Below are 20,837 nucleotides of genomic sequence, written 5' to 3'. Positions count from 1 at the left end.
CCACTGCATGCTCATATTGACCCACTGCTTCTGGTCATTAGTTTGCTCCATATACAACTATCCCATGAAGTCATAGATAGGTGGAGCAGACTGGAGAATGAAACAAGAAGGGAGATTAGTAAGAGAATGCATGAAATCGTATGGAAAGTGTCACAAGAGTGATCTATATCGCTATACCGGTGGGTACTCGTACGATCCATATCAAGGTGGGTCGTACTGATAGTTAGCACATATAAAAAAGCGTTTGCCATAGGTGTAGGAGATGTCTTAGAACTCATGAAGCCTACAAAGGTTGCCATAGAGGCACATCGGCGGTTCGACCCTTTGGGGGATGAAAATCCCCCAATATTTCTTGGATAGGCTTGGTGGTGCTGAGGAAGATATTATAGTTGAGAGAGCTGAGGAAGGAGTGGTTTATCCATGGTTGAGAGTGAGGTTATTTATAGTGGTTTGTGGCTGGTGTATGAATTGAGTGCATGGGTATGTCTAAGAGCTAGAGCAAAAGTTCAGGAAGGAGTTATTGTTGCCTCTTGCAGGAAGGGTGGTTCAACTAGTGTAGACCATTGAGTTTGTTACCGCCAATGTATTCCACGTAAGGTATTCATTTGTCGCATGCTACGTGTATCGTACTATCGTTGTTGCAGTTTATGCGGGTGTTGTCAATTCAGTATTACTAGAAGTAATGTATCCCGTATGTAGTAGTGGTAGGGTTCATAATGCGAATGGTTTTGATGTGGAAAGTTGCAAGCCAACGATTAATTGCCTAATAGGACAACACCCCTACCCTGGCCCCTGCCTCTGGCACGCTTTCGCCTACGTGCTGACGCTATTTTTCACCTTATATAGAGTAGGTTTCAGAAACTATACAGTTGTCAGTGGTACCCCTAATAGGCTGATGTAGTCTAGTGAATAGAATTTTCGGTGCTACCCCTAATAGGATGGTGCAGTCTAGGCAATGGGCTTTTCAGTGCTGCTACATCTATCCACTACCACCCAAACTTCTTGTATATAAACAAAATCCAATCGATTCTCTACTCACACATATCTTGTCCTTAAATTGAATCGAGACAATGGCATATCCTCGTCCTCCCAATGGCCTCATCGATCCACTGCGTCCACACCCTCATTTAGACATCCCTGACCATCCCATTCTCGGGGATCACTCCACATGGTAGCAATTACTCTGGAAACCAGCTCTTCATTACTCATTTTTGCTGCCATGCTAGTATGGAGATTACGATGCAGTCCAAGTTTATGAGCATTTCGGTGATGTAGGCCGTCGATTCTTCTGTTCTCCACATTTCAGAGTATCCGGACTCTCCGAGTTCTCTAGATACCGGAGTATCCGGTGAACACCGGAGACTCCGGTTCTTTTTATCAAAAGAATAAATATTAACCGAGACTCTCTGGCGAAGTCTCCCTCGGAGACTCCGGTAAAAATATTTTCTCCTACCGGAGTATCCGGTGAACGCCAGAGACTCCGGTCTTTTTCAACAAAAATAAATGCTTAACCGAGACTCTCTGCCGGAGACTCTCTCGGAGACTCCGGCCAAAAACACCAACCACCGGAGTATCCGGTGAACACCGGAGACTCCGGACAATTAAAACAATTGTTGATTTGATCCGAATGAGAAATGATTCAAATTAAAATCTTGAGATTGAAAAGATCACTAGATAAATACCACAAATCTCAAGTTTCAATTTAAACCAAAAGCGGATCAATTAATGGATTCTTGCAAACATGAGCTTTATATGAGCTTGACATACCACATAGATGCTAGATAAACAATAATATCAATTCTAAATGATATTGCTCAAATATTCACAAATTATGGGTATTTAAGATGCATAAAGCATAATACTCCCTCATAATGTGATAATCCATTAATATCAACAAAAGAGAGCCAAATAGAATTTAATAAGACGAATAAGATCAAATAAGGCTCCAAAACCACAATCAACACATGAAAGTGCAATGCATCCTACACATACTAGTTATATGACTTACACATACTAGTTGGCAGGAAAAAGCTAGATGCACTTAGAAACAAATTCATAGCACACTTAGCAAGCAATCAAGGCATGTATAAATATGAAACGAGTAGGCATGGCAAGATTGCAGTAAAGTCTACACATGCTAGCATAAGCATAAACTCTAAACAAGCATAGATACATAACCTACACATGCAAAGAGCTAGAAACTTCCAGAAAAAGTGTAGAACAATAAATCTATCACAATGAATAAGAATATGAATTTAAGGCATTGTGATAGAGAGTTACCTTCATAGAGTGACATTGGGTAATAATACATATAATTTCACAAAACTTGACTCTTTTATCAATTAGATAAATCTTCAAATAATTAGCTAAGTCTCCAATACCCTCCATTTTACCAAGAGACTAAACACAAATTTTACTTAAAGAAATATTAGTCTCAAAGCACAAAACATAGGATGAGCTCCCCATATATATGTGCATCCAAGTACTTGAATTACTTGTAATATGCACTTAGTTTATTCAAGAATCTAGAGGAGTTTACCCTATATTTTGAGTTAAGGCACAAAAGGAATTTACAATGGAAATACTTGTGCTAAGAATGAACTTACAACCATGAGATCATATAGATTAAGTTCATCTTTCATAGCCATCACCAAGTATCCATTACCTATATTATTAACAAGATCTTGCTCTACTAGAGAGCCGTTAAAAGCATCATCTTATAACGATGTAAAGATTTAAGTAACAACTACCTAGCCAATTTCAAGTGTTCACAATCATGAAAAAATATGAACATTTGCACCTATGCTAAGCAAAGTGGCTAGATAACTCAAGTTAGATACTTATTACCGAGATGTCATTGAAGATTGAAATAAAGCAACAATCCACACTCTTGACACTTCTTTCCAAATATCATGAGAAAGCCCAATTTGAAAGAGTCTTGAGATGGGATATTCAATATAGTTCTTCTCAAGTAAGCCAAGTCTTCAATGCATCTCCAAGTACTTATTTAGCAAATTAAGCACTTTATGATACCCAAACCATGTTGGGTCCTTTAAGGTTAGTCACGAGAGACTTAGGCACCCAAATAGCCTTTACATTATCATGAGGTGAGCTAATCACCTTAGCAACACAAGTACCACTCTTAACATTTCTAGGCAAATATTGATCATAATTGAATGAGTTAGGCTTAGAAATATTACCAATAGGACAATTCTTACCAATATGTCCCTTAGCCCGGCAAGTGTAGCAAATGCGGTGCTTGTCCTTGCAAGATACCTTCTCATCTTGCTTCATGCTTGCTTCCTTGCCAGTGAGCCTCTTCCTTGATGACATAAGACCTTCATTATTCATGTAGAGGCATGATGCAATTTCATGTCCCTTCTCATTGCATCCATAACACTTCCTCTTGCTTCTTCTTGTTTTCTTCTTTCAAAGTGTGGTCTTGTCATCAATCTTGTTGGAACACATAAAGGCATAGTGTCCCATGCTTGAGCACTTGACATGAGCCATCTTCTTTTCTACTTTCTTCAAAGGGCAATCTCTCATATGGTAGCCCTCTTTCTTGCACATGAAGCAAGTGATGAGAGTCTTGATCTTCTTTTGATTTTGCCCCTTGATCTTGACATTATTGGACTTGTTCTTCTTGTTGGATTTTGCATCAAGTCCATAATCTTTGTGCTTCTCACTTTTCCCTTTGCTATCAATATTACAAGCAACACTAGGGAAAATATTAGCTTTAGAGCAACAAAGATTAGTAGGTAATTCATCATTGGATATAGAATTGACATTAAATGAATTGCTAGAACTAGCACATGTTAAATCTACAATATGCAAAGAATGTGTGCTAATGTCCACATGAGGTTTATAGGATTTTACCGTTGTGATGATTACCTCATGATCTATTTCTAGCATGGCATGTGAGTCCACAAGATTTTCATGAGAGCACATAAGCTCATCATGATTTTCTTGCAAGGCCACATGCTTGCTAGTAAGCTTTTCAACTTGAGCCCTTAGCTCAATATTCTCTTTCTCCAAAGATGCTATATAAGAATTAGAGTTAGTAGCACAAGCATCATCAATAGGAGAAATAGTGGATTTATCCTTAGATAAAGAATTGCAATTAGGACATGATTTTTCTAAATCCACTGGAGGCATAGCATCTAATTTATCAATCAAAGAAATATGCTTAAATTTAAGATCTCTATAAATATTAGATAAAGAATTATGAGATTCTTGAAGTTTTTCATATTTCATATTTAAGGCCTTAAGCTCTTCTATTTTCTCAATGAGGAATTCCTCTTGCCTCTCGAGGCTTTCCTCATGGCCTTCTATTATACGCAAGAGCTTGATCATTTTAGGCATATTCTTTTTGCTCAAAAGATCAAACCCGAGCTCATCACTATCACTAGCACTAGAACTAGCTTTAGCATTATTAATCTCACTCACCGATTTCCTTTTACCTTTTGCCATAAGGCACAATGGAGAATCGATGTGAGGGGATGAGCACCTTGGAGAAGTGGATGTTTCTCCACCTAGGCTTTGTCTCTCAAAGAGTTCTATTTCCTTCAAAATGTTAGTCTCACAAATAATAGTAGAAATAGATGCATCACCATGAGAGCAAAGAGTCATATCATCATGATAAGTAGATATTTTTACACTAGATGATATGCAAGGCTTAACAACATTACTAGATATGGAACTTTCGTTGCAAGTGTTGTTAAAGTCCAAGAGAGAGATTGAACACTCACTTACTACACTCACCATTTCATTACCTTGCTCTTTGTTAAATGTTGGTGAAGTGGATGACGGAGTGACATCCTCTTGGACAAAAGAGAAAGTCATTTGATGCTCTTCATGGTGTGATGATGAAGTAGAGCATTCCACAAATGACGTCTCCGGAAGAAGTTCTTCTTCATCACATTTGGACTTGTCATATCTTTCTTTAAGAGTTGCCCAAATGAGATGAGCGTCCTCAAGCGGCAAGATCGATTCAATAACATCTATGCTCAAATCATCAAATAAGACATTAGTAGCTTGAGCATTGAGATGTATGCATTTCTCTTCCTCTTCGGGTGATATGAGTTTATCATTAGCAGGAGAAATGCTCACATCTATAACTCGCTCTATTTGAGGACCTATAGCCCTAAAGATATTAAGCATGCGAGTACTCCAATCACAATAATTAGAACCATCTAAAAGAAGTGGCTCTACGTGCACTAATCCACTAGTCGACATCTTTACTCTCTAGGCGGTAAAGCCCGAAAAGAGAGACTTGGCTCTGATACCAATTGAAAGGACAATGATGTCGCCTAGAGGGGGGGGGGTGAATAGGCGTTTTACAAAAATTCGTCCCTTTTTACCGTTGGCCTAAACTTGCAGCGGAATATAAATTAACGGATTTTTCACAAGTGAAAAACCTAAATATGCTAGGCTCAACTAGTGCACAATCACTCTAAATAAGTGTGGAAATTACAATCCTAAGTTGACAAAAATTACTCTAATATAGCAAGAGATATGCAATAAAACTTAAATTGAAAAAGGCTAAAAATACTGTTCATATGCCTGGAATTACTGTTCATCGGATACTCCGGTGAAGGCAGGAGTCTCCGGGTTGTACAGGTCCGGAAACTCTGGTGAACTCCGAATTCTCCGGTTTCTGTACAGAACAGAGCCCGAAACTGAATAAAATTAATGAGTAGAGAGTTCTAGCTCAAACCAAGTGATGTCATGTGTTCCCGGAGATGATTCTAAGTAGATCCACGGAGAACCTACACTCAAATACACACAAACAAGTAGATCGAGCAATATGCACAAAGATTTGAGCAAGAACTTAAAAGTAAGGAAACAAGAGAGAAGACACAAAGATTTGTTTCCCGAAGTTCGGATTCACCACCGTGAATCCTACGTCTCTGTTGAGGAAGCTCCAATGAGCCGGGTCTCTTTCAACCGCTTTCCTCGATCCACTCTTGATTTCGTCCCTTGCGGAGGCGAAATCGAGCCCTTCACAAACTTCCGCGGCAACCCACAACCTTGGGTGCTCGTCGGTAAAGATGGCCAAATGGGCCAATCGGGCCGGCCCGGCACGGGCCCATCTCGGCACGGCCCGAAATCGGCACGGCCCGATTGGCCCATTTACTGTTACGGGCCGTGTCGTGCCGGCCCGCGTGCCGAGCCGTCGGCCCACGGCACGGCCCAACTGTCACCGTGCCGTGCCGGGCCAGCCCACGGCACGGTCGGCACGATGGGCCCGGCCGGCACGATGGGCCCGTTCGGCACGATGGGCCCGTTCGGCACGGTGGAGGCACGATAGGCCCGTTTGGCACGACGGGCCCGACCGGCACGGTGGAGGCACGACGGGCCAGGTCGGCACGGGAAGGCACGACGGGCCCGGCCGGCACGGTGGAGGCACGTTGGGCCCGTCAGCACTCAAAAAAATAGAAAAAAATCAAAAATAATAGCTAAAAAAAATCCAAAAAACAATAAAAAATATGGAAAACAAATACATAACATCTTTATTGATTGGTTGCCTCGTTAAAAACCTTTCTACTAGAAGGAAAAAAGAGTACAACTAATGATTATGCTCCGAAAATTACATGGTTTCATTAGAAACCCCAGAATTTTGCTTGCAATTTTTAATATGCTTCCTCAAGTGTCCCGTTCCATGTGAAGACCTGGCACCTATTTCTATACTGCATATATTACACTTAGCAAATCTTACCTGTTCCCCGTTAATTTCTTTGAAGACCTTTTCAAAATATTGCCACACTTGGGACCATGCACCTGAGTTCTCGGCGTCTTGATCCATGAATTGAAATATGGAATTAGTTTCTTGATGTGAAGTGAATACTGGCTACTTGGCTAGCAAATAGGAAAAGAGAGATGGGTGGGCAGGGTGGGCAATGAGAATACATAGAGTTTGAGATGGAGTAGATGGTATTTATAGGCCACGATGAGAGGATAGGTAGGTGGGGGTGGGGCCGCGGGGGGTATTTTAAAAAAATAAACAAAAAACATGAATAAAAAAACTTAGAAATAATAGGGGCACATGATTAATTCTAAAAATGAGCTTTATTGATAGGTTGCCTCATTAAAAACCTTTCTAGCAAAGGAAAAAAGAGTACAACCTAGCTCAGAAAATTTAAAATTACACGTTCTCATCAGCATCTAGATACAAATTTTGGAATGATTCTTCAAGCTCAGTATTTTCTGTAGTGTGTTGCATTCGTGCTTCAGCTTGCTCCCAATCCTTTACTATGGTGAGTATTTCAACCATCTCACTTGACAGATTTGTTCTTCTCTCTTCGATTATCCTTCCTGTAAGACAGAAGGCAGCCTCAGAAGAAACTGTAGATACAGGAACCGTTAACAAATCTCGCGCTAACAGTGAAAGGACTGGATAATTCGTCTTGTGCTCATGCCACCATTGCAGTATGTTGAAGTTTTCTTGTTCGTGGCTGATAACGTCACTGTCGATGAAGGTAGTTAGCTCCCCTCCGGATGTTGGAATTCCGGTGCCCGTAGACGATCGTGACGAAGAGTCTGAACTTCTTGATGAAGAACCTGCACCAAATATTTTCCCCCACGTTGTCGTCTTCTTACTTGTTGTGGGTGCTAGTGGAGGTCGTTGCAGGCGAACTCCGCCATACTTTGTTTCATATTTACTATAAACTTTGAATAACTTAGAACGAAAATTAGTATAATAATTAGAATAATCATGGCCAAGAGCATCACCTAGAATTGCGAGAACTCTACAGAAAGCTGCAATTTTAGCTCTAGGATCTAAAATAAAGGCAAAAGCGTATAACAAACGAATTTCTTTCCAATACTTTAAGAATTTAGATTTCATAGGAACTACACAATCTCTTAAAAGATTGTCATTTTCATAGTTGTTTAAATGAGTAGCAATTTCAACAATATTATGCACTACTAAACAAGATGTTGGATAATAAACTCCTGATAAACTCACAGTTGAATCATAAAAAAATTCAAGAAACTCCAGTATCCTTTCAGCAACATACCAATGCGCTTCCGTGAGTAAAGTTTGACCCCCATGCTGATGGTAATGTGTATGAATAAACACACCAAATGTGCTCTTATATGGTATAATATTTTTAAGCATCAAGAAAGTAGAGTTCCATCTCACCGGCATGTCCAGAGCAAACTTACGTGGACGCATACCCATTGCAACACAATACTGTTTATATGCTGCAATTCGTTGGTTAGAGGAGTTCACAAAAGATATTACAGTACAACATCTTCAAACCGGATTTTACTATAAGATTGATAATATGACAAGCACAACGTTGATGTAACAAGAAAGATTCAGCATAAGTACTAAACAACGGAGTAAGAATATCCATTGCTCTAGAATTTGCATCGGCATTATCTAAAGTGATAGAAAATATTTTATTCGTGAGGCCAAAGTCTGCAACTACTTGAGATATTTTTTCAGCAATATTTTCACCGGTATGCGCGTTGTCAATCAAGCGAAAACCTATTATTCTCTTTTCTAATTCCCAATCATTATTAACAAAATGAGCAACCACATTAAGATAATTCTCTCTAGCCCTACCTGCCCATATGTCCGAGGTCAAAGCAACTGAAAATGTACATGTTTGCAACATTTCTTTAAGTTTGCTACGACACGTATTGTAGTATTTTACTATATCCCTACTAGTTATCTGTCTAGAAACATGCGTGAACCTAGGATTATGAGCTTGCTTAATGTAATCTTCAAATGCAGCAGACTCACCGATATTGAGTGGTAGATCCGCTCTTGCAATGAAGCGACATAGCTCTTTTCGAGCATTGGCAAAGTCGTACTCCCAATGATGAACAGAGCCATCGGGGTTGTACTGCAACACCGTCTGCTTCATGACTGCTCCACTCTTTCGCTTGCAACTTATGGCGTGCCTCTTCAAGTGCCCCGTTCCACCCGAGGGCTTTGCAGATAATTTATTTTTACAAATATAACACTTAGCATACCTGACACTTACCCCATCTTCCTCTTTGTAGATCCTTTCAAAGTCTTGCCAAACTTCGGAAGTACCGGCTCTTGATCTTTTAGACCCGCTGCTTGGTAATGTGTGCGCACTTGTAGAGCCTGACGATGGCACTCCTGCTGCATCACCTGGATCTGGATGTGAACCAACCGGAGGTTCACCGTCGGGTCCATCAACACCTGCAGCACTAGTATCAAAGGGGCCGTAGTCCCCTGTGAGTCCTTGGAGAAAAAAATCATGATCTATGGATGTATCATGATCACCGGCATCCATGATCAATGTCGAATGACACTACAAAAATTGCAAATATTCAGAGTTAGAAATAATCAAATAATAAAACTAATAATAAAATAAGACTCAACAACAATGCAAAAAAATCACCAAGATTTCTTCAACTTCAAGATAGCAAATTAGCAGGATGACGATTTTGGAATTGCTCGGATTTTTTTGCAACAATTCAAACTAATTTTGCCAAATTATCGCTAATTCTCACGAACTTTGAGACAAGAATGAGAGGAGGAAACAAGAGAGAAAATGGTGTTGCTGGTGTGGAATGGAAGGGCAAGGTGCTCCTCTATTTATAGGTGAAAAATTGTGATTTTTGCAATTTTTTTCGAATTTTTTGGAGCTCAAACGGTCACAAAACGGCTATAAAATTCAAAAATATCGGGTTAACGGGTTAAACGGGCCGTGCCCCCACCGGCCCATCGTGCCCCACGTGCCGGCCGGGCCGTGCCCCCCGCGGTGGGCCGTGCCGTGCCGTGCCGGCCCGGCCGTGCCGTGGGCCGCCGCGTGCCGAGCCGGCACGGTGGGCCGTGCCGTGATGGGCCGGCCGTGCCGTGATGGGACGCCGCGTGCCGTGCCGGCCCGGCCCGGCCGTGCCTCCTGGGCCACCCATGCCTGAGCCGGGCCGTGCCGGGCCATGCCGTGCCCGTGCCGGCCCGACTCGGCCGGGCCGTGCCGTGCCGACCCGCCGTGCCGCGCGCTCGGCCCAAGCACGGCCCGTGGCCTCGTGCCGTGCCGGCCCGGCCCATCTCGGCTCGGGCCGGCCCAGTAAGCACGGCCCATTTGACCATCTTTACTCATCGGCGACGCCTAGCCGCCTAGGAGGCTTCACCTCCAAGAGTAACAAACACGACGACAAACTTCTTGCCGAGAACTCAAGTGCTCAAGATTGGATTTTAGCTCACATGCACTCAATCTTCCAATCTCACAGCTCAACTCTCTTTTCTTCTCAAATCACACACTAGATTGGAGTGGGAGGGAGTTCTTTTGGCTCTAGAGGATGTTCTTTTCGTGCCCTTGCAGCAGCCCCAAAGGATGGGGTGAGTGGGGTATAAATAGCCCACTCCAAAGAACTAGCCGTTACTATTCTGACACGCCTACCCCAGAGTATCCGGTGAACACCGGAGTATCCGGTCCCAATTCCAAAAACGGCGTCAGAACGGTCACAGAATGTGTCAGAACTAGCCGTTATGCCTTTTCTGGACTTTTACCGGAGTATCCGGCCTACACCGGAGTCTCCGGTCGGCACTTAACACAAAAAACAGCCCCGGAGACTTCCCGGAGTCTGCGGCCACTCCAGGTACCGGAGTATCCGGACTTCACCGAAGTCTCCGGCCTTTCCAGGTACCGGAGAATCCGGCCTACACTGGAGTCTCCGGCCACAGCACAGCTGACCTCCGAAAAATGGCGATAACTTTTGATCCCGGAGTCCAATTTCGACGATTTTGGACTCTATGGAAAGCTTATTCAGTGGGCTACACATCCCAACTGAATTTATGACCTAAAACAAATAGGATCAAACTAGGAACACTCCAAAACCCATTTTGGACACTTTCATACTTTCCGCTCCGGACTCTTAACAACAAACTCTCACTTTGGGTTTGGTTGGGAACTCTTGAGCACTGAGACGCAACAATTAGCTCATGTTGCATCCCTCTTAATAGTGCGGCATACCTAGACTCAATTTCAAAGATAAAACGCATTTGAACCACTTTGAGCTTTTGAAAAACTTTCAAGTACCGCCTCTTTCTTTCAAACCTTGAGGGTTGCCAACTTTCATATATTCTTCACTCCATCTCTTCTTGATTCTTCATATGATTGATGTGAATCATCCATAGCTTTCCATAGCCTCGCACGATCTATCGGCGCAAAGCCTTTACTCGCTCTTCACCACCGCCTTGGTCCTTCGGCGCCAAGCCATTTGCTTGCCCTTCACCACCAGATGGTCCATCGCAGCCGAGTCTTGCTTGCCCTTCACCGTCTTGCCATAGAAAACCATTTTGTATTCGACATCTTCAGAGAATTCACTTTTTCATATATGGAGTCCACTCTTGTTCTTCACTCTTGGCATATATGATTTCAATTCAACTTATGCCTTCTTATGAATCCTAACCCCAACTCACTCTCAGGCACAAAGCACATGGGTTAGTCCATAAAACCTAAATTACAACATTTATACCTTAAGTTACTTGATCTCCACAAGTAACTTATTAGCCTTCATGCATATTGTCAATCTTCATATAGAACCTAACCCCACTCATTCTTAAACACATAGCACACGGGTTAGTCCATAAAACTATATTGACAAGTCATACCTTTAGTTACTTGATCTCCACAGGTAACTTAGCCTTCAAGCTTATTGCTAATCTTATTGAGCTTCTTCTTCTTCTTATGAGCATCACTAAAGTCTTAATGACTTTTGATGCAATTCTTTGAACTCATGGCATTTCTCAAAGAATCCATGCTTCATCATTTATGCATCTTCTATGAAATAACCTAATAGCAATTCTCAATATGATTGTTAGTCCATAGGCATTGTCATCACTTACCCGAGCATCACCTAGAGCTCATTCATCTTGATGCATTTTCAATCTCCCCATTTACCTAGAGCTCATGTATATCTCTTCTCCATGCATCACCTATGGAACAACCTACTAACAAACTCAACACCATTGTTAGTCCATAGGTATTGTCATTAATTACCAAAACCACACATAGGGGCTAGATGCACTTTCAGGGGGTACTCATTGCCGGAAGATACCTGCTCTGGCCGATTAAGGACCGAGTCAATGCGCCGTCATGCTTAGCCACCCCCGTGCAACCATGAGTCCTGTATGGACAAGACTTGACTTTTCTTTCACCAGACTGAGTTGGGCATAATACCAGGAGGCTGAGAGCAGCGCTTGAGCCAAGTTACCAGTTGTCCCGATGTTTGGAGGTTGCTAGCCGGCTTAGGCTTAAAAATGGGACTGGCCTTCGGAAAATGGGACTGGCCTTCGGAACATGGCCTCTGGTACTTGATGGATCACATGGAAAAGCCCGGCAGGAAAGGTGTTATGGAGGGCCTCGGTATGATTCGCTTCTCCGCTAGCTACGGTGGAGGCTGAGCATATCGTGTGGGTAAAGCTGTACAACCTCTGCAGAGTGTAAACCTATTTGAATAGCCGTATCCACAGTTATGGACATGCGACAGCAGTAACCGTTTTGACTAGACTCTGGGTGCGTGGGTCTTGATGAGTGAGTGTGTGGACTAGATGTTCGTGTGATGATGCTCCTGGCTCGATCCGCCAGAAGCTGTGTGGTACTAGAGGTACACCAGATGTGATAAAAGGGACTATGGAGTGAGGTATAGCCCCTCCCAGGACCGCAAACCCCCAGATACAACTTGTTACCCTGGTTTTGGTTTTAAAATTATTTCGACAGCTTTGCTATCAGGTCACCTTCTAATACGTTAGGGACTTGAGGTGATACTCAGTACCAACAGAAAATGCCTGCTTTTGTTTTCAAAAGTTCAAAAGGCTAACAATGAAGAATATAACTGGATACCTGCATAAAATCTGCTTTATGCTCAAAACTATACCGTAAAGCCTTATCCTTGAAATATCCATTATGCATCTAGCAACCCCTTGAAGTAGTATAGGACTTGTTGAGTATCTTCCGTACTTAGTCTTGTTACTTTCAGATTGTTGAGTTGGAGATCAACCTCAACCTAGATGAAGTCAAAGAGAAGAAGTCTAAGGTCGCATCCGCACCCTTGTTGCCTGTGGCATTGGGTTGCATCGTCATTTTGCTCCGCTGCGCTGTAGGCTCTTCTGCCTGGCTGGTCTGCTGTGGATTCTTGTCCATCGGACCATCTTTTCTCTTTTCAGGTATTTTATTTTACTTATTTGTATTCGAAGTATGTATTTGATATCATTCTGTTGAATTCTGTGCGTATCAGCTATTTGATCCTGGCATAGGGGAACCCGGGTTCGGGGTCCTGACACCTAAATATCACGATTAATTTTTCTAATTCATTAAAAATCAAAAATAAATACGATCATACCTAAAGTTTTCATATTGGAGCATTCTAATTAAATAAAATATAAAAATTATAATTAGAGCTTGCTACATACCTAAATATCATGGCTAATTTTTCTAATTTATTAAAAATTAAGAATAAATATGCTCATACCTAAAGTTTCTATATTGGAGCTTGCTAATTAATTAAAATATAAAAAATATAATTGGAGCTTGCTATATACCTTAATTTTATGGCTAATTTTTTTAATTCATTAAAAATAAAAAATAAATATGCTCATACCTATAGCTAATGCAAATCAATAATAAAGACACTTTCCACCATAAGCTACTAATTGAAGCTTCCATATCATAATGAGGTATAATTGCATCTACATTATCTTAAAACATCATGGCCATAGGTTCATCTCCATCATTTCAAAATCTATAGCAATTTAGCAAATAAAATTCAACTAGAAATGGATTTGAGATGAAGTTTCATACCTTGGAACACCTAGGATACGAGGATTCCTCAAAATTTGAAGCCCCTAAGAACTAGGTGACCAAAGATGTCCGTCACCGAGCAAGAATAGAGCTCATCTCTGTTGTGCTCAGACTTAGGGAAGGAGAATGCCACTTTTATATAGCCGAGACATCACTGTCGGCTCATATAACCAACTGACAATGATATCCCACTATCACCGCTGGTCGGTGGAGTCAATCAACAATGATTATGGAGCTGACTATCACTGCCGACTCAAGCCATCGATCGGCAGTGATTTCTTTTATCACTGTCGGTTCGTAAGACACGATGATAGATTCTTCCTGCATAACTTATGAACCGACAGTGATGCTCCATCACTGCCAGCTCATTAGAAACCAACAGTGATGAGTCAACATATAATGCTAATTTTGTAGTAGTGTACCCTACATTATCTATGTGGTCTGTGGATGGCATATTTTCCTATCTCCATTCTAACGTCACAACCTTGAGCCACACAGTTCAAGCCTAGTGCAGCGTAGCCTATACCCTTATGTACCATTTCACTCTAGTGTCCTGCTTTGCAGATCAATGATTTCTTCAACATTTCTTATCGCTGTTACCATCAATGATATACGGGTTATGTCTTGCTCTGCTGCCTAGCTAACACCGCAATCTCGAGCGGACGGGAGGGAGAGACAATATGCCACATTCTTTTTATGTGAGCATGCAATTGTTTTTTTCCCCACGATCTAAGTAGATCTATCATCCTTTTGTATCGGACTGAATAAATCTATCATCCTCTTATATCAGGTCTTATCTCTTTTTTCTTTCTTTTTTACATCTCTCGTATTGAGCTATGTTTTTATTTTCTTCTCTTTTTTCTATTACATTTTATATCAAAAGATAATTTGAATTGCAACTTTTATGTCTTAAATGCATGCAGGGTACAACAAACTTATGCATTACTCAAATTATGTTATCTTTTCTGCTGGCATTTGGCTTTATTTTTTTAATAATGACAAAGGTGGATAATAGAGAAGCAGATATATGAGTATTTTTGTTTATTTTTTTTAATAATAATGGTGGGTAATTTATAAACATATATAGGTATTTTGCTTTATTTTTTCTGATTAATATGATAATTTGTAGGTCTTAAGAGCGAAGGAGGAGGCTTATTTTGTTGTCAATCTATTTAATAATAAAAGGAAATTCTCGTAAAAAAAAGTAAAACATCCAACCCTTAATCCCCTCCTAACATAATCTCATAAATATATCCGGCCCTTAACCCCTCCTACGGGATCCCCACACCCTCCTTCCTCCCTCACATACCCTCCATTGAAATAAAGTGTCACGTAGCTAACCATCCCAAAATTGAGATAAAAAGAATCCCAAAATCACAACCGCACCTAGCTACCTAATGGAAGCTATCATAACGAGACTATCTCTTCCTCTTTTTCTGTCTTTTACCAATGGATGAAAATATCTCTTAGTCAAACAAAAACAGAACTAGATCTACGTACGTCTCGCTGCCCGAGAAGTCGGCACTCGACGGATCAAAACGAGTTCTGCGTCAGGTGCTCCCGACGTGGGCGCTCGACCCATACTCCAGCGTTTCTGCCACTGTCCAAGCGCACCGTAGGCCATGTCCGAGGTCGAGGCGTTCATGCTCATCTCGGACGACTGCTGCTTCGTGTCTTCGCAGTTCCGGCCTGCACAACGCGCGCATCAGCATGTAAGCCGCTGAAATTTAGAGACTAGAGGAAATAACCACATTCTTATGCATGGAGTAACTCATCTCGCCTTAATGGCATAGTGCAAGTTGCGGCGTGCATGTATAAGATCCAGATCCTCTGATATCAACGTCACGGTAACCATACATACAGACGAGGATCCCCTAACGTCACGCATTTTCGCTAACACGTAAGATCGACCACGCGTCAGCGGCCACACGTAATATCAGGCATCCTCGTCTGCATGCATGGAGATCAAGGGCTGTTTGGATTCAGCCTCAGTGCGCCCCGCCAAACCGTCGGGCCAAAACCTGGGCAAAGGATTCGGCCTCCGTGGAGTTTGCCACGCGTGGGCACGTGGGAGCCACGTACACCGAACCAAGCAGTGGCCCTTGTGACGTCGGCACGCCAATTTTGATAGGGTGCGCGTCGGCTATGAAAAGCCTTAAGAGTCCTGTCCGATTATGTATGCGGCTGTGTTATTTTGCAAAGAGGTAAGTTAATTCAATCAAACACTTTTCTCTTGGAGATTATTTTTGTCCAGCTTTAGGGAAGTATTAAGGGATGCAACAGTAGTATGTATAGCAACAATTTCCTTCTACCATTTGAATTAGAAGTTCGATCGAAAAGGGAAACAACATGTTGGATGATAGTTGAAGAAACGGAGATAGAGATTGATTCCGGAAACAACAACGCCGGACACCGAGAAGCTCAGTAAGTTCAACCGATTAATGCACCATTTGCCTTTTCTTTTCTTTTTCGAAATTTTGTATTTCATTTGATACCAGGCTAAATCTGTTAGAGGTTAGTATATTAGGAGTAAGACGTAAGAATATTGAGATACAGAAAGAATAGGAAAATTAAAAAGGAGTACAAGAGATTTTCTTTTCCTTCTTCGAATAGACCGTGGTACTTTATATACAGTTTTGACACATATTTTCATTTCAAAGAATTTTTTATGAAATAACTCTAAAATTACGATAGTTAGAAGGAAAATACACAAGACAAATTTGGTGTGGTTCCAGCAAGGAGTTGCTGCCTTCAGTGTAGCGCCTTTACAGTTAGTTACTATTAAGGGTCGAACAACCGTATAATGGAGCCTATCTTTTTGCAATACTACAATATAAAATTGTAGCCTTAGGTGTACTGGACACTTCTAAATTTCTATTCCCTCCGGTCACAAATAAGTCTCATTTTAAATTACGTGCAGTCAACCATTCAAAATTTTGATTACAAATTATTTTTTATGTGTTGATTTTGGATACTTAAAAATGACACGATTATATTTATTTCAAAAAATAGTTTCATAATAATATATTTTTGCTACATTTTATAAATATATATAACAAAAATTAGTAGTCAAAATTATATTTGGAGGACTATGTTAATATCTAAAATGATACTTATTTCTGGCCGGAGCAATTAATACCTTAGAAAACCATGCTATGATATTAAAACTAAAAAATATTGAATATCAAATAGATAATCTGTTAGAATATGTGTCGAATATGTGTAGAGTTGGTGCCAGACTTGTGTAACCCGGGATCCTCACAAATATGAGGGGAGAACCATTATAGTAACTATGATGACATAGCGATCGATAAGCACACAGGTGCCAGTGGTTCGTTCAGGACTCCAGGTGGCCGGTATTGTAACCGTAAGGAGGAGCGTTTATAGCTTTCCTCGAGGATGAAGGCTTTTATCAAAACTCATCAATAAATATTGTGCCTCCGATGTTGTCATTGATCTTACATCGGTTACCTCATTAGATCATATCCATGTCGATGCATAGGCTGTTTTTTCTAATATAATCCACGTCTTATTTTAAGAATTTTTTCTGTGATCTGTCGGACCTAACACATTTTTTTTAGATGTGGGGATGTACAAACGTGCCTATGAATCTATATCTATTTTATGTAAATTGATGCCACTACAAAAGTATATCAAGTGTTTGACAGGCTGTAAAGTAAATATCGAGTTTTATACACCAACGAACTCACCTAGAAACAAAACTTTTTATTTCTGTTCAGAAGTTTGGACCAAAAGCATATTGATGAAATCACCAGTTATAAGAGTAAACCGAGTACTCTGGTTTTTATTGCTATTACAACTCTCTGTAAATAATATTATTACACAACTTGTTCCTCTGGTTTATTGCTTTTACAACCCGTAACAAATGCATTATGAAATATACAAATTATGTGTTCGACTCCTTCCCATATCCATAAGATACAGCACCAGCTTTGGTATTTCCTTGTTTACGCTTACTTTTTAGATACAAAGAACAAGCATGACTTTTATCAAGCTATACAGTCGGTTTATCAAGCACCTCAACTTACAAAAATATGTCACTTCTACACATGAATCTCCCTCTCTCTCACACGCACGCACGCATGTGCATATATAGAGAAGATACATAAAGCCTTATCCGTAAGGGGAGGACATTGCCCCCAGGTGGTAAGATCTCATTCTCTCTCACACACATGCATATATAGAGAGAGAAGATCCACATGCATATAGGCCTTATCCATGAGGGGGAGGACAATCCCCGGGTGGCATATTGCCCGGATGGTTTGGTGACTCACAATCTGTAAAAGAAGCAACCGAATTTATACAGAAAAAATGAAAGAGATAAAGACGTCTCATGAAACAATAGTATGACACCATCGGGATTCGAGGGGCTCTCACAGTTGGCTCCGGCAATGGCGACAGCGCCCATGGCCGCCAGAACCGCCGTCCAGAAACTGAGGATGGCGAGAAAGTGAGCGGCTCCCGACCTCAGGCTCATGGATTGGGACGAGCTAGTTTCTCTCTGCTCACTAGGCAACCTTTGTTCAGTGCTGAACTGGTATGGTTTCTCTCTGCTCACAAGGCAACCTTTGTTCAGTGCTGAACTGGTATGGCTGGTGCCTTGAGGTTATTTATAGGTACAACTTAGTTTCTTTTAGGACACGTATATATAGCTTACTGAAGGTCAGAAAGAATCAACAAGGCCCTTTTTTCTAAGGAAACATGGAGAAGTATGCTATACTTGATGGTAATTAATTTACAGTTTAGTGCTCAGTGGTCAAGATGTCCTGCGTTTGACGAAGAAAATGAAAGGCTTGATGGACCAAAGACTTGGCCAACCAGACCATTTCAACTCATGATACAATGATGTCTTGACATCTTGTTCGTTTCTGGTGTTCTGCTCATCGCCACCTGAAAATCACAAGCTGTTCTACTGATATCTTTTGGTTTTGGAGGAAGTGCACCTCTACTAGCTGATTTTATTGTTAGGAAGTACATCTTGTAGATATAGAAGGTCATCATGCATATATAAACCAACCGAATCAAATCTCCGTAATCATAGGAACTGATTCGGTTGTTGTCATTTGTATACATGTGTCTATATAATGAGAAGGCTGGCCGCCAGGATGTCCTGAGCCATTCAACCAATAATCACGTCATTTTTTACATGGTATCAGTTATTCCTCTTCCATCTAGTATCCATGGCCTCCAGTTCGTCTTCCTCGGCGGCGGCACCGTTCAGCTTCAATCATCTCGTCACGGTGAAGCTCTCGCGTGAGAACTACCTCCTCTGGGTAAGCATAGCAGCTGCTGACTCTCTGCGTTCATCAACTCCTCGATCTTGTCGAAGGGTCTGAGGTGGCGCCGGCCGAGACCATCGTGGTCCAAGAGACCGTCGATGGCAAGCCGGTTATGAAAACGATCCCCAATCCGGCTTACTCCTCCTGGCTTCTTCCAGATCAGCAGGTCCTTGGACATCTGCTTGTCTCCCTGGAGCTGCATGTCATGTCCCATGTCGTCGGCCTGTCGCATGTCGCCGACGTCTAGAACGCCTTGGCTCGGCAGTTCTCATCGTAGTCCAAGGCACGCGTGATGCAGCTATGGGTCCAACTTGCCCGCATGCGCAAGATTGATCTCAGCGTTGCCGAGTACTTCAACCTATGGGCTCGCTGATCAGATGTCCGCCGCTGGACATCCCCTTGACGACGATGATCTGATCAGGTACATCATGGCTGGCCTAGACGAGGAATACAATCCTCTCGTCTCTGCCGCAACGCTGCAGGCTGGCTCCATGACCCTGTCGGAGTTCTACACCCATTTTCTCACCACTAAGACCCACCTCGAGCAGCAGATGTAGATGCGTCAGTTCGGTGCATTGGCCAACCTTGCCTCGTGTGGCTCTCAGGGTCGTCGCAATGGCGGCCCCAGCAGTCAAGGTGGATCGAGTGCTCCTCGTGACCGTGCATCCCAGCGGAACCGGGGCGATCATGGTGGTGGTGACTACAGGCGGCAGAACAACCACCGCAACAGTGACCGTGGTGGCGATCGCGGCGGTGATCGTGGTGCTACGTGGCAGGTCTGTTCCAAGCCTGGGGACATGGCACTTGAGTGCCATCATCGCTTCGACCACTCGTACCAATCCGAAGATCGTGTCGCAGCCTATGCCAGCACCAACAGTGTTGAATCCGTGTGGTACACGGACTACGGCTCCACGGATCGCATCACCACCGAAATCAACAAGATGACAGTGCACAACAAATACCATGGTCGTGAATAGGTGCACACCGCAAGTGGTTGAGGTATGTCTATGAAGCATATTGGCCACTCTATAATTACTACCTCGGTTCAGGATCTCTCATGTATTGCAAAACATCCTTCACGTTCCTCAAGCCTCAAAGAATCTCGTACATCGCTTAGCCTATGGTAATGATGTTTATCTTGAGTATCATCCTGATTTTTTCCTTGTCAAGGATCAGGCAACGAGGAGAACCATCTTCCGAGGGGAGTGTAGAGGTGGTCTCTATCCGTTGGCATCACATTCTAGAGCCAAGAACGAACATGCCTACTCTACAGACAAACCAACTCAAGAGCTATGACATAGTCGCTTAGGTCATCCATCGTTTTTAGTAGTTCATCGTGTTCTTCAAACAAACAATATTTTGTGTTCCTCTGAGTCGAATAAACCATTGGTTTGTGATGCATGTCAGTAGGCCAAAAGTCATCAACTTCCTTATACTAGCTCTCATGATATTTCCAGTTCCTCTTTGCAACTTATTCATTCTGATGTGTGGGCTGGCTATCACATCGGCCAGTGGATTTAAGTATTATGTGAGTTTTATTTATGAATTCAGTAAATTTGTGTGGTTTTATCCTCTCAAAAGTAAGGTCAATGTGTTTCCTATATTCACTCAGTTTCAATCCATTGTTGAATGGCAACTCGGAAAGAAAATTCTCTGTCTGCAGATAGACCGGGGGGGGAGTATCGAAAATTGCACTCTCTTTTTGATGAGATTGGCATTGCTTATTGTGTCTTGTGTCAACACACTC

The 20,837-nt window shown here is 42.0% G+C and overlaps 1 pseudogene; it reads left to right on the top strand.

Moving 5' to 3' along the window:
• The first annotated feature begins 19,485 nt into the window (after positions 1 to 19,485).
• LOC133923333 (small nucleolar RNA Z247) lies at positions 19,486 to 19,636 on the top strand (annotated as a pseudogene).
• The last annotated feature ends 1,201 nt before the right edge of the window (positions 19,637 to 20,837 follow it).

Source organism: Phragmites australis, chromosome 6, assembly GCF_958298935.1.
Source record: "Phragmites australis chromosome 6, lpPhrAust1.1, whole genome shotgun sequence".
In the NCBI taxonomy this organism is placed as follows: Eukaryota; Viridiplantae; Streptophyta; class Magnoliopsida; order Poales; family Poaceae; genus Phragmites; species Phragmites australis.
The sequence above is the reverse complement of the archived record's forward strand: the minus strand, read 5'-3'. Positions and strand labels throughout refer to the sequence as shown.